This window comes from Odocoileus virginianus, chromosome 22 (genome assembly GCF_023699985.2).
Source record: "Odocoileus virginianus isolate 20LAN1187 ecotype Illinois chromosome 22, Ovbor_1.2, whole genome shotgun sequence".
NCBI lineage: Eukaryota > Metazoa > Chordata > Mammalia > Artiodactyla > Cervidae > Odocoileus > Odocoileus virginianus.
The window spans coordinates 233,555-249,953 of NC_069695.1; the positions used below are offsets into that span (position 1 = coordinate 233,555).

General features: G+C 43.8%; 1 protein-coding gene across 12 annotated transcripts in view; it reads left to right on the forward strand.

Moving 5' to 3' along the window:
* The window catches only part of RNF152 (ring finger protein 152), an 84,027-nt gene that overhangs the window by 49,484 nt on the left and 18,144 nt on the right, over nt 1-16,399 (forward strand). Inside the window, exons 2-4 of one of the 12 annotated variants that reach the window (XR_011482617.1) lie at nt 11,201-11,335; nt 13,334-13,517; nt 14,165-14,778. The exons of 7 other annotated variants lie outside the window; for them this stretch is intronic. The gene's annotated coding sequence lies outside the window, so the exon portion shown is untranslated. Of the gene's footprint in view, nt 1-11,200; nt 11,336-13,333; nt 14,779-16,399 lie in introns of those variants that run through there. 4 more of the 12 variants (XR_011482615.1, XR_011482616.1, XR_011482618.1 and 1 more) reach the window with 4 other exon arrangements.

The following is a 16,399-nucleotide window of genomic DNA, read 5'->3' on the forward strand; positions in this document are numbered from 1 at the left end:
AAAATGGTGTTCTTTAGGTTTAACCAATGGTTTTTTTCATCTGTAAGCTAGCACTTGTCAGTTATAAAACAGCAGTCTTCCTCCCTAGCTCCTCTCTTTCCCCTTTTCTTTCTGTATTTTTTTTTTCCCGCTTGAGTATCACTGTGGAGTCACAGATCATTTTTATAATTCAGTGTCTTATACAATGTTACTTTGTCTTAGTCATCTTGGATTGCTGTAAACAGAATACCATAGACTGGGTGGCGTGAACAGCAAATCCTTATTTCTCACAGTCTGGAGGCAGGGAAGGTCAAGGTCGAGGGCTGGGCAGGTTCAGTTCCTGGCGAGCGCTCTCTTCCTGGCTCGCTGGCGTCTGCTTTCTCACTGTCCTCACTTGGTGGAGAGAGCGCTCTAGCATCTTCCTCTTCTTAGAGAGGACTGATCCCATCTTGAGGGCTCCACCCTTACAGCCTCATCTAAACCTAATTACCGCCAGCGGCCCCACCTTCAAGCACCATCACCTTGGGTTTAGAGCTTCGGTTTCAGGGAGAGACCAACATTCCGATGGTCGTTCTTTCCCATGTTCATATGTTGCCATGTTTGCGGCAGTGTAAGCACTTCAGGCTAACCCTTGTGGCTTCTGACACACCCCGTCACTCTTACTTGATGGCACTGTGGGATGATCCTGGCTCTCACTTTGTATTTTCTCTGCCCTGAAATCAGCCATTTCCCGAGGATTTCAGGTTCTTTTTAGTGAGAAATAGTATTTAGAAACCAAGATCTAGGATTGAAGCATGCTTATTGTTACTGGACTGTCATTGTTTCTAGACTTTTACAGTGGACAAAACTTAGAAATATTTATATACTATTTTAAATTGTGATTGTATGCCTGTGGTTCCAGTTTATATTCAGCACAACTGATTCCTTTTTACCTGCCCTGGTTTCAGTAGTTTTTTATATCCCCTTTTCCCACAGTGTGAAAACCTTCTTTCCTAACAACATCAATATAATTGCTTATTTGTTTTAGCATGTGGTATGTACAAAATAGTTTCAGAGTTACTACTACACTGGCACCAATACCAACAACAAACCAATTAAGTAAAGGTCAGAATTGCTTGGCAGGTATCATCATCATCATTACTATTATTACTAGTAAATAATGTACCCCACTGAGAGTGTGCCAAGTGTTTATGTTCAATGTTATTGAATGTAGCTGTGCTGTCCACCTGAGACCAGTTCCCTTGTTTCTGTTTGTATTAATTTTGGGGTCGGCTTTTACCCCCCATCTTCTTTGATTTAGTTATTTTGAGGGGTGTGTAAAATGTTTACACGACCTCAGAGTCACGCCTGTTCAGAAGATACACTGAGAGGCTGCAGCCCCGCACGCTGCCTCTCCGCTTCATGTCCGCCTGCTGATGACCATCTACTTAATGAATTTACTCTTTTGTTTATTTGTGTAGAAATAAGCAAGTAAATAAGCAATGAAAAAAAAAATATTTTTACTCTCCTTCTTAATCTTCCACCTTGCTTTCTTTTCACTTCATCCAAAGCAGTTCATAGCATCTTTCCCCTTCTGTATGGCCACGTGGTACTCACTGGGGAACAGACACCAATTAGTTTCCATGAGTGGGAATTTAGATGACTTTGCCCCAGCCTATTGGTGTTGCAGGTAATGATGAAATGGATGAATTACCATGTGAACATGCTATTTTGTATTTTCGAGGTGTATTTTCAGAGTGAATATTTAGAAGTGGAAATACTGGGTTGAAGGTAAGGTCATAAATAGCTTTCTAGATAATGACACACTCCTACTGATTTGTTGTCTCAAGAGCAGTATGAGAGAGTGCCTGTTCAGGGGTGGATTATCGGAGCCCTTTTTCAGTTAGAGTAAGGAATTTTCAGTGGCTCTCAGCCCTTCGTTGACGACACAATCACCCAGGGAGCTTTTGCAGATATTTACCTTAGAACCACATACCCCAGAAATTCATTTGTTCAGCCTCCAGTGGACATTATGAGGCATAGATTTAAATTATTTTGTTGAAGTACAAGCTTAACATCTAAGTTTAGTTACCAACATAGTAACTCTCTTCTTCAATGAGCTCACCATTCTCACCATTCTGGGAAGAGGAAATGCAAGCATCCTGTTAATCTGTAAATCCAGTCATGGTCATGATTTCTGAACTACCTACACATACTGGTGACGATGTAGCTTTAATTTTTCAAAAATGACCTGATTTCAATTAGGTTTCATTCATTCTACAAGCATTTATTGAGCACCCACTGGATGCCAGCCATTGCCTAGATACCAAGGAAAGGATACACGATCAGGTCCTGTCCTGAGGGTGTTCATTCCGGTTGGAGGAGAGGCAGGCACAGGAGAGGTCGTTGAACCCCTCAGCTGGCCAATACGGGGTGAGTGTAGACTCTTGCCCTTGGGGAGCTCCCTTTCCAGCGGGGCAGACACAAGTAAATGAAATATGATCACTATAAAAAGGGCTCCTCAGAGAATGCAGCAGGGGCACCTAACCCGGGTGGAAAGACGAGGGAGGCTCCTTGGAGTTGGTGGTGGGCATTTGGGCTGAGTGTCGCCCTACTGAAAGAGGGAGGGGCAGCGCCCCAAGCCAGGAGGGTGACGTGTCCAAAAGCTCAGCAGCGGGAGAGGAGTTGGCTTAAACGCAAGTGCCTCTGAGTGGCTGGAGTGTGAGCTTCAAGCCAGGCACGACAGAAGGAGGATTGGATACGTACCCACAGCCGCATCACCTGCCCCAGTGCCTGGCGCGTGGTGGGTGTTCAATAAATCACTGGATGGCTGATTGCACCAATGATGACTTGCTGAGTTGTGAAACCCAGCAGTTTTGCATGGGCGTTTTGCTAACCACACTCAAGATGAAAGGAGTTGGTGTTCCCAGTGTATTTGATACTTTATCTTGTGGATAAAGTAGATTTTTTTTTTTCGTAATGCAGATGGCAATCAGATTTTGAAAGTAGCCATGATTGGAAAGGGTCACCTGGATGATGTATTGCCCCATTCTGGATTGATGGGCAGAAAGAAAAATCTCTTCGAATTGTTTTCACAATGTTCCTGTCTCTTTATCTGCTTATTGTAATCCAGCTTCGGGGATAGATGGCATTTAAAAAATGCATAGTCCTTTTGGCCCTGAGAGCCCATCAGCTAAAGAAAAACAAACGGGCTAGACTCACAGACAGCGCTTCTGTTCAGTCGTGTCAGCTGTGGAATGGCTTCCTCAGGAAATCGTGTTGTGTGCGAGTCTGGTTCTATAGTCTCAGATACTCCACTAGCCTGGAAAATGAGCAGTTGGAACAGTTCAAGCGACCAGGTGAAGGACAGGAGTTCTGGTGGAAGCTGGATTGAGTCTGCAGCTATAGCGGTGGAATCCTGTGAATCACCTTACATTTGAATTTCCTTAAGGCTTTGCTCCCTCTTCCCTCCTTTTAACGTAGGTTACATCTGACCTTCTTTTAACTCAGTGTTTTGAGAGCATTAGAGAATTATTTTCTGAAATAGACTGGCTGTCTCAATAAACCAATGTAATCTGATTCCCATGACCTACATCAGCTAATGGCTAGTGAGACGTCCGCTTTCATTTAAATCTGTATTTGTTGTTTTATTCCTATTATTATTATGTCTCTATGAAAAATGTCATAATATGCATAAAGTAAGGAAACAGCTGTTTTCTCTGTTGGTAAAAGTCATTGAGTTTAGTAGAAGAAGCATAGAACCAGGAGCAGAAGGAAGCTGGCTGCCATTGTATAACTGGTATAAAGATTTGAAATATGTTTAACCATTTCTTCTGCTTTGAAAGAATACCTTGAATTAAGCAGATATAGATTTACTGTGTTATTAAAGGTATTTGTAAAACAAGATCAGACTGACAAAAACTCAGCAATATGAAGCATAGAAAATTACCACTTGGTGGTTGAAAACATGCTTGAAAACCAGGCAGGACCTAACATAGGTGGGCTCCATAGAGAGTTGGCTTCTAAAATCCTATCAGTTTTATTTTCTGGCCTGAAAGACTCTATTTTAATTTGCTTTCTACTTACTAAATGAATGCTTATTAAATCGGACTATTTGAAACTCAAAGATAGAGTTTGGGTAATGTTAAGAATATTAGCTTCCTGTTTTTAGGTACATTTTATGAATCTTAGAAGAATGATAAGTTATAGAGAATTTTTTTCTTAAATGAAACTAGAGCTCAGTAAGTTATTGGTATATTAAATAGACTTGAGGTAACAGGATAGTATCAGTCCATGACTATTTGGTAAATGTAGTATTTGCCTTAGTGAATTGGGCTAGTGGTTTTCATCAAATAAGACTTATCAATTGCTTTATTTAACTGAGCTGCTAGCTTTGGAAAATAAGTATTCTGTCCTATAAAGGTACATAGTTTTATGTTTTAAATAGTTTTGGTTAGGTACTATGTCTATACATGTGTGAAAAGTGAAAGTGTTAGTCACTCAATCATGTCTGATTCTTTGTGACCCCATGGATGTCGCCCACCAGCCTCCTCTGTCCATGGGATTCTCCAGGGACGAATACTGGAGGAAGTTGCCATGCACTTCTCCAGGGATCAAACCCAGGTCTCCTGCATTGCAGGCGGATTCTTTACCCTCTGAGACAATAGTGAGGCTAGCTTTGAGAGATAAGTGTTCTGTCCTATAAAGACACATCCTTTTATGTTTTAAGTAGTTAAGTATAATGTCTATACACGTGTACCTAACACAAAAGAATCCACATACTGTGACTAACAATACCAACTTCCCTACTTACTCAAATCCAAAATACTCTAAGATGACTTTATTCCAACAACAAAAAAAAAATATGAAAAGGATATTGCAAAAGGCATTGGTAGAAATTGTTTGTAAGTGTTGGCCATTATTGATTAACTCAGATGTTGTGACTATCAGTTGTTTAAAAATCTGGCTTAAATATTTTACTTCCCCTAGAATTGAATGTATTTGATGTGATGGAGAAAAATTGCAATAATTCTGTAACAAAACCAGTTTGACTTAAGAACTGTCTGTCTCTGTTAGTTTCCACAAAATGGATTGGATCTTATGTGACCTATATATATAAATATCCTAACAGATCATGACACATATATATTGCCACACATACATGGTATATTTAGAATATGTATTTATATTCTAAAAAGGTTACATAATTTTCATGATGATGAGACCTCTAAGCTTTAATATTTAACAACAATTTTAGTTAATTACAGAAGTCATTTACATGTCAAGTTTTAAAATAAAATGAGTTATTGCTTTTGTCTGACACAGAGATTGTATTTTTACAGTGTCTTTTGCTTTGAAGGTACTTGGTGAGAGTAGGGGGTGAACACTGTGTCCTAAATTGCCAAATTTTTTTCCTCCCAGCAAGCTTAAATGCTTTGTTCATGGTCTTGGATATAAAGGTTTGGATCATTCATTACCTCACATTTCAGTTTGCCCCTCCTTGGAAAGTTGAATTGTTTTAGTTGAGATAAAACGAGAATACGTGAGAGTAGGTGTGCCCTTTAATGCCGTGTCATTTATAAAGAAGTGCCCACCATCGAAGGTTGTACCATCTAAAGATGTGTCTGCTTACAGAGGAGCAAGGAGCTCTGATAAATAAATAAGAAAGGGAGAGGAGCTGAATCCAGCATTTGCCTACGTCGGTTTTATAATCACAGCCTGGTGTTGAGTGAGAAGGGAATTTACAAGGCAAGGAATGGCTGTGGGCCCAGAGACAGTCCTTATTTGACAATGTGATGACCTAGTGATCATTTTAGCCCCCCACACCCCCTTACAGGTATTTGACTGTAGGTTCTCAGGTGAAAAGAATGGGAATACTGTTAAGGTTTGATCCCTATAAACTTAAACATTTGTGATTCACCGTGCTCCTCCCTTGCTTCCATTTTTTCCTAGAGGGCCTATTAATGAAAATACCTATTTCTTTGTTGTCTAATAATTGACTTGGTGAAATATAACTTCATATAAATAACAGTGTGTGGTAAAGCTAGTTTCCCAATAGTTGTCTAAGCGTCCCGTGGAAGTCAGGACTCCAGTGCTTAGACAGTTTCAAAATGTAGAGAGTACTGGCTGTCTCTGTGACCTCCAGACCCACCCCCCACCCCCCAACCCCGCCCCGCCCGTTGCATCTCAGCAGAGCCACGCTCCTCAAAGTTGCCACCTCCATCCACTGGTCTGAACCAGAAACTGGCGTCTTTCGCTCGTCCTTCCTTCCTTGCTCTCCTCTCGCACTGTCCTGCTCTCCTGTCTCCAAGCCGTCTTCATTCGCACTTCCCTTTTCTTCCATCCTCACAGTTTTCACTCCAGCCTTGCCCATCCTTCTCTTTCAGCTGAACTCCTGCCAGCTCATCCCCACTCCTGGGGAAGCTTTAAAAAATAATACACAGTGTAATCTTACGCAGCCATAAAAAAGGACACATTCTGAAACTTGCTTTAATTTAGCATGGAGGGACCTTGAACACATGCTTAGTGAAATAGACCAGACCCAAAAGACAAGTATTATGTGATTCCCCTTACATGAGGTCCTACCTAGATAGCTGGTTCCTTGGAAAAAAATGCAAAAGAGAGGCTCCCAGGCGCGTGGGGAAGAGGAAGGTAGGGAGTTCCTGTTTAATGGCTATAGGGTTTCTGTTTGGGATAATGGACAAGTTCTGGAAATAGATCATGGAGATGAATCACCTCTGTGAATGTACTCAGTATTATGAATGTACTTCATGCTATATTCTTTCAAATGGTTCAGCATAATAATGATAATGCACTTATGGTTGGGAAACCTCTCTCCCTGAAACTCCAATACTTTGGCCACCTGATGGGAAGAACCGACTCATTAGAAAAGACCCTGATGCTGGGAAAGATTGCAGGCAGGAGGAGAAGGGGACGATAGAGGATGAGATGGTCGGATGGCATCACCGACTCAATGGACATGAGTTTGAGTAAGCTCTGGGAGTTGGTGATGGACAGGGAGGCCTGGCGTGCTACAGTCCATGGGGTCGCAAAGAGTCCGACACAACTGAGCGACTGGATAACAACTCTCCTATGAAGTCTTCCCAAGCCCCAACACCTCCCAGATGAAATCCAGGCTCTGTGTAGGAGGAAAGAGGGGCCCCTGTCCCACTCCTTGGGATTCCACCTCTTCCTAAAGAAGAGCTCCCGGGGCCCTGGCCTCCATCAGCATCCCCTCTGAGGACTGGCTGCGTGGCCCGCAGCCCCTGCCCCCGTTCGGCTCGGTTTGCCCCGTCCCCGCTCCCCGTCTCGGCCCCGCCTCCGTGGGGCCTGCATCGCCACTCGCTGCGCCTGGCCGCCTGGCGACCTCGCATCTCCCCGAGCAGACAGGTGCGCGGTCGTTAGGACCAGAGCGGGCGGGAGGGGAAGTGGCCTTGCTCGGGGCCCAGCTGTTTCCTCCTGTCTTGCTTTGGCCGAGGTCGTGTCAACCCCCAGTTTCGCCATCCGTTTCTCCGCTGAGCTCGGAGCCGGGGTGGGTGCCGGCACTGAGAGCTTCCCGGGTGCTGGCGGAGCTCAGTCTGGACGGTGGGCTGGGCGCTGGCCCCGTCCCCCCTTACAGGGCACCCAGGCGCTGGCCCCGTCCCCTCTTACGGGGGCACCCAGGCGCTGGCCCCGTCCCCTCTTACAGGGGCACCCAGGCGCTGGCCCCGTCCCCTCTTACGGGGCACCCAGGCGCTGGCCCCGTCCCCTCTTACAGGGGCACCCAGGCGCTGGCCCCGGTCCTCACCACCCCCACCTGCCCCACGTGGAACTCTGCCTCTTGCCTAAGCTGAGTCCTCAGCTTGGAGTCAAGATGCTGTCTTTTCCTGCAAACACCTCTCCTGACCTCCCCAGAGGGACAGGGGCTCCTTCTCCGTGTCTACCTGATCCTCTACCCGGCTGCCTTAAGCCCAGGTCACGCGGTCCTGTAGCTATGAGCGTGGCTTCTTTGCAAGGATTGGCCCCGTGTTTTTCCTCTTTCCACCCCTCAAACCGAGAGCAGTGCCTCTTACTCAAAAATGTTTGAATGCATGCATTTATAGTAGTGCTTGTCACTCTAGGGTTTTCTCTGAGAAGTTGAATAAACACCTTATTTTCAGAAATCATGGTCCTGGGCCAATCTGAAATACCCTCAGAATACTGCTACTTTCCCCTAAGTAAAAACCCACAGGTAGGGTTTTAAATACACAAACAAATTCAAAGATAGAAAGCAGAGCGGTGACTTTAGGGGCTGGGGGTCCGGGTGGGGGTAGTAAGGGCAGGCTGGGTGAGGTGCACAGGCTGTTTGGGTGGTGGAAATAGCTTGATTGGCACAGTGGTTTCACACCCTCTCACTGGTCAGAACTCATTGAACTGTACTCTTAAAACGTGGATTTTATCATTGATAAATTTTACCTCAAAGTGACTTAAAAATATCAGAAAGCAAGAGGAAAAATCTTTTGGATTTATTGTTTGGTTTGGAAAGATGAATTAATGATTGATAGCCTTTGGTTGCAGCACCGTTCAATATCTAGTTTAGGGGTTTGTACATTTTTCTTTTTTTGTTACCTTGCCTAAATGGAAAATCAGCGCTCATTGAGTTACTGCAGCTGGAAGTAAGAAAAAGCAGAAGTAATGAACAGACTGACAGCTGCCTCCCTGTGGCGCTTAATTTTAACACTGATGCCTTTAGGATTCTTTGGAACTTCAGTCTGAGGCTTGATTCGCGCAATGAATCATCGATATTGAGGGCAGGTAGGGAGACTGAAGCAATAAACACTCCCTGCTCAAAGAAAATAATCTCGTGAATGGTTTTTGAATAGACTTATTTAAAGTGATGGCCATAAAACCCACCAGGCTTTTAATGTGCCATCCTTTTTTCAAATGTTTAATATAGAATATTCTCCAGGTAACTAGAAGAACTCTTAAGAAATAAAGGAATTCAAAAAAGAGGGGGTGTATGTATACATATGGGGCTTCCCTGGTGGCTCAGTGGTAAAGAATCTGCCTGCAATTCGCGGGAGCTGCGGATTCGATCCCTGGGTGGAGAAGACCCCCTGGAGGAGGGCATGGCAACCCACTCCAGTATTCTGGCCTGGAGAGTCCCACGGACGGAGGAGCCTGGCGGGCCACAGTCCAGGGGTCACAAAGAGCCGGACACGGCTGAAACGACATAGCACACATGTATACGTATAGCTGGTTCCCTTTTCTGTGCAGCAGAAGCGAACAAGACATTGTAAAGCAACTGTGTGCATGTGTCAGCCACTAAGTCGCCTCCAACTCCTAGCGACCTCATAGACTGTAGCCCACCAGGCTCCTCTGTTCATGGGATTTTCTGGGCAAGAATACTGGAGTGGGTTGCCTTTTCTTTCTCCAGGGGATCTTCCCCACCCAGCGATTGAATCTGTCTCCTGCATCTCCTGCATTGCAGGCACATTCTTTACCACTAAGCTATCTGGAAAGCCTGGAAGGCAATTATACTTCAATGAAAATTAATTTAAAAAGAAATATATCTATTAAATGTTTTTCATGTGTGAAAATAAGAGTCTTAACAATTAGGTGGTTTTAAAAAATTGAGCTAAGACTTTCTGGCCCTGTATCTCCTTCCAGCCTTCAGAGGCCTCAGCTGGATGGCACTCTCATTGTAAATCACACATGTTCTGTCGCACTTTGAAGGGATGCCCATGTGTTTGGGAAATGTATCCCAAAGTTGAAGCATCAGAAGATGCTTCTGTACAGGGCTGAGATTCACCTGACCAAATCTAAATTTGTTGAGCTACTGCAGGATGATGCAGATGAAAAACAAGAATTGTATCCAAAGTTCAGAACATCAGGAGGCATTATCATGGTGTCTTTGTGAAGTTCCATCAGATGAAGGCTTGTCTTTAATCTGGAGCTGTCAAAAGGAATTCTAGAGCCATTGCTTGTTTGTTGAAGCAGTAGAACCATGTATTTCAGTGTGAAGAAACTTTGGAGCCCTGACTGTAAGTTCGCACCAACGGTCTTAGTAAATATCTGCTCTTGGTGGGACTAGCAGACGTTGGCCACTGTCAATGTCCTTCGCTCAGCCCTCCTTCCTCCTGTTGTCTGGGGACAGTCATTTAAAGGGCGATGCCGGCGCGAAGCTGATACTGCCTTAGTGTCTTCCTCTAGTAACTATGAAAATATTTTGCGTTCTGTGGCTTGACAGAAAACTCAGGTAAGATAGCTCATGTTAGAGCAATAAGCTGATTTGAGGATGGGTGTCTCCGGAGTAATATACTGAATTTCAGGGATTAAGGGCAGAGCTGATGAGAAACAATGTGGACCTGAGGTCAGCAGATGACGTCCTGTCGGCCGGGCCCCATCTGTGGCCTGTTTCTGTGAAGGGAGTCTTATTTAATGCAGCCTCAGCTGCTCTTTGACGCTTGATCTGACTGTTTTGACACTTTGATGGCAGAGCTGAATATTTGCAAAAAAGCCTGCATGAACCCAAAAGCCTAAAAGACGCTTCATCTGCCCCACAGAGGAAGGTTGTGGGCCCTGACGTAAATGAAGTATCATGGGAAAACATTAAAAAAATGAATTGCCTCAAGGTTTCAGTTTGTGCTGGAATTTGTGCTTGGGAAAGAAATGGGCGTGGGATGCGCGTGTGTGATTCGTTTTGTGAAAATGCAGATATTTACACCGGCCGTTGTCGGCGCCTTCGGAGGCTCTCTGTCCCCTGCAGATGAAGAGCAGGGGCCGTGGGGGCCCCTGGCAGAGAGAGGCCTCTGCTCTCCGGGGCGCTTGCCCCTCTGACAGCCCCTCAATCCTTAACGCACAGTCTTGGCCCTCAAGCCATTCGCCCCAAAGGTGACTTAATGTGCTTCCTTGGCACTGGGCTGTCTTTAGATTTCACCTTGCAATACCACCTTAAACTCCGGCATCTCTTGAGACTTGTGAGTTCAGAGCCACCTTTGCTATCTGAGATTATGCTGACACGGGTCAGATGGGATGCTTAATCAAATAGAGAATATTTCTGTGTCCTTTTCTCTGACTCTTGCTCTCCAGTGTCTGGAGTCAAAAGAATAGTGGGCCAGCTTAGGTTACTTGGGCTCTAATATCCTCTAACAGGCAATGATAGCTCTTTGCTTAGCGGTTCTGTCTAAGCCCTGTGCACGATCAGCTGAATTTGTATGGTCGCCTGAAGAAGAGCCTCCCTTTTACTGATATGTCGACCCTTCCCCTTGACTTTGGTTCTCAGATCCTTCAGCACTACTCAGGATTCTGCAAGGTGAAGTGATTGATCTTTCCCCCTCTGATGGCATCTTTTGTCATCGCCTCTCTCCAGGGAGCTTGGAGATCCACTGACAGTCCTTTGTATCTCTTCTCTACCTTGGTGAGCATCTGCACCTTTCTTTCTTCACCATCCTCAGGTGATCAGAGCAAGTGAAGGTGCAACTGTATGTCCGAGGCCAGTGTTAACCTTGGCTTCTGTATGAGCCAGACAGTTAGGCAGGCGTCTCCTCAAGGGACAGTTGGAACCTCACCTTCACCTACTAGCAAGCTTGGATAATGGGGATATCTTGCTTGAGCTGAGAAGGTTATTAATTAGATATAAAATAGTAATTCCTTTCATTATTGCTACATCTCAAAGTTGTGGCTGTTTTCTGTTAGGGTGTTAGCTCTCTTTATGCTCATTCATTAAATTCAAGGCATAAAGGAAGAAACTTCTTTTTTTAAAAACGTTTTATTTTTTGTTGGGAATATAGCCGATTAACAGTGTTGTGACAGTTTCAGGTGGACGACAGAGTGACTCAGCCATACATGTGCATGTATCCATTCTCCCCCAGACCCCTCCTATCCAGGCTGCCTTGTAACAGTGAGCAGAGTTCCCTACACCATACAGTAGGGAAGAAACTTCTGATGTTTCCTGTTTATTTTAGATGTCTCACATAACCATGCATGAGATCACTGACAACTAATATGTATAGATGATCTCTCAGGTATAATGAGAATGACTGTAGAACAAACAGCCTGACAGCTCTGTCATTTGCTGAAAACCTGAGTGTGGTTAGCAGTTACTCAGGTCATGGAACTGTTCTCACTAGAAGGGACTTGAGGGACCATCTAGTCCAGTGTCCTTGGAGAGGAGGACCCTGCACTCACCGAGAGGTGATTTGCTTAAGGTAACCCGTCTACTTAAGGGCAGAACTGGAGCTAAACGCTTTCTCTCCCGATTCCTAATAGTAGTGATTGTCTGATAGATACTAAAGCAAACAAACCAACAAAGCCCAGTGCTTGTTATACTGAAATCTGGCTTTAATTCCTAAAAATGTCTTGATTCCAATATACTTTGATTTTAAATATTTACCCCCGAGTTGTGGATGGGTCTGATTCACCCCTCTTTTCCCCACCTTGACTTAACTGAAATGCTCCTGAGTAAATACATCTCTGGAGGCTGTGGTTCTGTTTCAGCTGCTTGGGTAGTTGCATTTTTGCAGCTGAAGCTTTGGCACGTGGAGGGCGCGGCACCTCGGCCGTGGCCGTGCCCCCCGCCCGGGTGGTTACCCCACGAGCAGTGCTGGCAAGACTAGTCCCACTGCCGTGCGCGAGTCCCAAGGTGGCCACTGCCTTCTGGTGGGTCTGCTGCTCTGCCCGTTTAGCCAGTGACCTCCGTCCTCCCCACCTGCCTCTGCTACTGGGGCCGATCTGCCTCCAGCCCCGGCACCATCCCTTGCCCCGTACCCCCTGGTACGGGGGACTTGTTTTTTGGCCACACCGCGTTGTTTTGTGAGATCAGAGTTCCCTGACCAGGGATTGAACCTGTGCCCCCTACAGTGGAAGTTCAGAGTCTTAACCACTGAACTGCCAGGGGCAGCCCTGCTCAGGACTTTGGAGTAACCATTCTCACCCTCCCGGTTTTCTGTATCATCAGATACTGCCAACCATGATGCTCATGGGAGGAAACAGGACAGCTTTCCTTTAAAGCTTGGGCTGATAGAGTTCTCACTGGAGGTTTGTCGGAGCCCTGGGGTCCACTGCCTTCTCCCTGAAAACAGGCAGTTGTTACACCAGTTGGACTTTACACGCTTTAGGCAATTGTGTCCTGAAAGGGTTGCTCTCTGCTACCAGAGGACCAAATGTCAGCCACACACCTGTCACTGCCAAGCCATGCCCATTCCTGCCATTAATCAGAGTGTTTGCCAACATCCAGTATAACTACATGGTCTTGCCAGCTGAAATGCCAGGTTAAATGGAATTGTAATTATTTTCTCTAATCTCATTTCAAATATTTACATTTTCTTGAATAAGTAAATGACCTGTATCAAAAAGACATGCTACTTTAAGAGAGTAAGAAAAGCGTATAGTAACTAGCTTCATCTCTGACTTCGAGATTTTTTTCAGTGTGACCATTGAATTTAAGATCCTCATGTGGACCAACAAATGGAACCATTCAAAGTCGGTCAGATGTAATTGGTATCAGCTCACATCACAGTGCTGGGGAGAGGCTTCATACTTGATGTCACAGTCGCAAACCTAAGTCACAGTGTGTGAAGAATCGTGGAAGTATAAACAGGGTAAAACTACCTGGATTGTGGTTGGCGGCTTCCATATCCTAGAGTTCAATGTTTGAGGGCTGCACATCTGAGGATACAGAGGGCCAGCATCCTAGGCCATTTTAAATAAGGAGCTTGAACATTCTTGGATTTTTTTTTTTCATTCTTGGATTTTGCTATCCTAGAGGGGATTCTGGAACCAGGCCCCCACAGACACCGAGGGATGACTGGATATATTTTATCAGCTTTTTATCTTTATGTGCCTGGACTTCTGAAAGCAACTGAACTTTAAAAATTCAGTGTTGAAGACCTTTGCTTTTTACCACCCACTAAATTCATGGGAGGACTTGATCACACCCACACTTTAATAAAGATGCTTAAAATTATGTAGTTTTTTAACAAGAAGAAATTTTATTTTGTGAAAATGTACTGGTTTTGTAGAGCACGGAATGTCATTTTCCCTCCAACTCACACCTTCCTCCTTTCATACACATCTCAGCTTTTTAAACTGTTTTAAATCCAAGGCATGAATTAGCATTGAGTTCAGTGATGATTCAGGGCCTTTTATTTGTGTATTGTGTAATTGACATTATTTATGAAACTGTTTTTAAGTATTTTTAAATTAAGGTATATACTTTTTTTTGTCGGCTGCTCTGTGCGACACACAGGGATCTTAGTTCCCTGACCAGGGATTGAACCTATGCCCCCTGTAGTGGAAGCAAAGCCCCAGCCCCGGGACTGCCAGGGAAGTGCCAAAACTACTGTTTCATGAAGATATGTTTGACCATATGTTGTAAGCCATATTAGTTTGAGAAGGCCCTCCCTTAACTGCTATTCCTCTTTTTGTGGTCTGTCTGGTTGGTTTCTTTTTTTTTTTTTTTTTTTAATTTTTATTAGTTGGAGGCTAATTACTTTACATCATTACAGTAGTTTTTGTTGTACATTGATTTGAATTAGCCATGGATTTACATGTATTCCCCATCCCAGTCCCCCCTCCCACCTCCCTCTCCACCCGATCCCTCTGGGTCTTCCCAGTGCACCAGGCCCGAGCACTAGTCTCATGTACCCAACATGAGCTGGTTATCCGTTTCACCCTAGATAATACACATGTTTCAATGCTGTTCTCCTGAAACATCCCACCCTCGCCTTCTCCCAGAGTCCACAAGTCTGTTCCATACATCTGAGTCTCTTTTTCTGTTTTGCATATAGGGTTATCGTTACCATCTTTCTAAAGTCCATATATATGTGTTAGTATACTGTAATGGTCTTTATCTTTCTGGCTTACTTCGCTCTGTATAATGGGCTCCAGTTTCATCCATCTCATTAGAAGTGATTCAAATGAATTCTTTTTAATGGCTGAGTAATATTCCATGGTGTATATGTACCACAGCTTCCTCATCCATTCGTCTGCTGATGGGCATCTGGGTTGCTTCCATGTCCTGGCTATTATAAACAGTGCTGCGATGAACATTGGGGTGCACGTGTCTCTTTCAGATCTGGTTTCCTTGGTGTGTATGCCCAGAAGTGGGATTGCTGGGTCATATGGCAGTTCTATTTCCAGCTTTTTAAGAAATCTCCACACTGTTTTCCATAGTGGCTGTACTAATTTGCATTCCCACCAACAGTGTAAGAGGGTTCCCTTTTCTCCACACCCTCTCCAGCATTTATTGCTTGTAGACTTTTGGATAGCAGCCATCCTGACTGGTGTATAATGGTACCTCATTGTGGTTTTGATTTGCATTTCTCTGATAATGAGTGATGTTGAGCATCTTTTCATGTGCTTGTTAGCCATCTGTATGTCCTCCTTGGAGAAATGTCTGTTGAGTTCTTTGGCCCATTTTTTGATTGGGTCATTTATTTTTCTGGAGTTGAGCTGGAGGAGTTGCTTGTATATTTTTGAGATTAATCCTTTGTCTGTTGCTTCATTTGCTATTATTTTCTCCCAATCTGAGGGCTGTCTTTTCACCTTGCTTATAGTTTCCTTTGTTGTGCAAAAGCTTTTAAGTTTCATTAGGTCCCATTTGTTTATTTTTGCTTTTATTTCTGAAATTCTGGGATGTGGGTCATAGAGGATCCTGCTGTGATTTATGTCGGAGAGTGTTTTGCCTATGTTCTCCTCTAGGAGTTTGATAGTTTCTGGTCTTACATTTAGATCTTTAATCCATTTTGAGTTTATTTTTGTGTATGGTGTTAGAAAGTGTTCTAGTTTCATTCTTTTACAGGTGGTTGACCAGTTTTCCCAGCACCACTTGTTAAAGAGGTTATCTTTTTTCCATTGTATATCCTTGCCTCCTTTGTCGAAGATAAGGTGACCATAGGTTCGTGGATTTATCTCTGGGCTTTCTATTCTGTTCCATTGATCTATATTTCTGTCTTTGTGCCAGTACCATACTGTCTTGATGACTGTGGCTTTGTAGTAGAGTCTGAAGTCAGGCAGATTGATTCCTCCAGTTCCATTCTTCTTTCTCAGGATTACTTTGGCTATTCGAGGTTTTTTGTATTTCCATACAAATTGTGAAATTATTTGTTCTAGTTCTGTGAAAAATACTGTTGGTAGTTTGATAGGGATTGCATTGAATCTATAGATTACTTTGGGTAGTATAGCCATTTTGACAATATTGATTCTTCCAATCCATGAACATGGTATATTTCTCCATCTATTTGTGTCCTCTTTGATTTCTTTCATCAGTGTTTTATAGTTTTCTATGTATAGGTCTTTTGTTTCTTTAGGTAGATATACTCCTAAGTATTTTATTCTTTTTGTTGCAATGGTGAATGGTATTGTTTCCTTAATTTCTCTTTCTGTTTTCTCATTGTTAGTGTATAGGAATGCAAGAGATTTCTGTGTGTTAATTTTATATCCTGCAACTTGACTGTATTCGTTGATTAGCTCTAGTAATTTT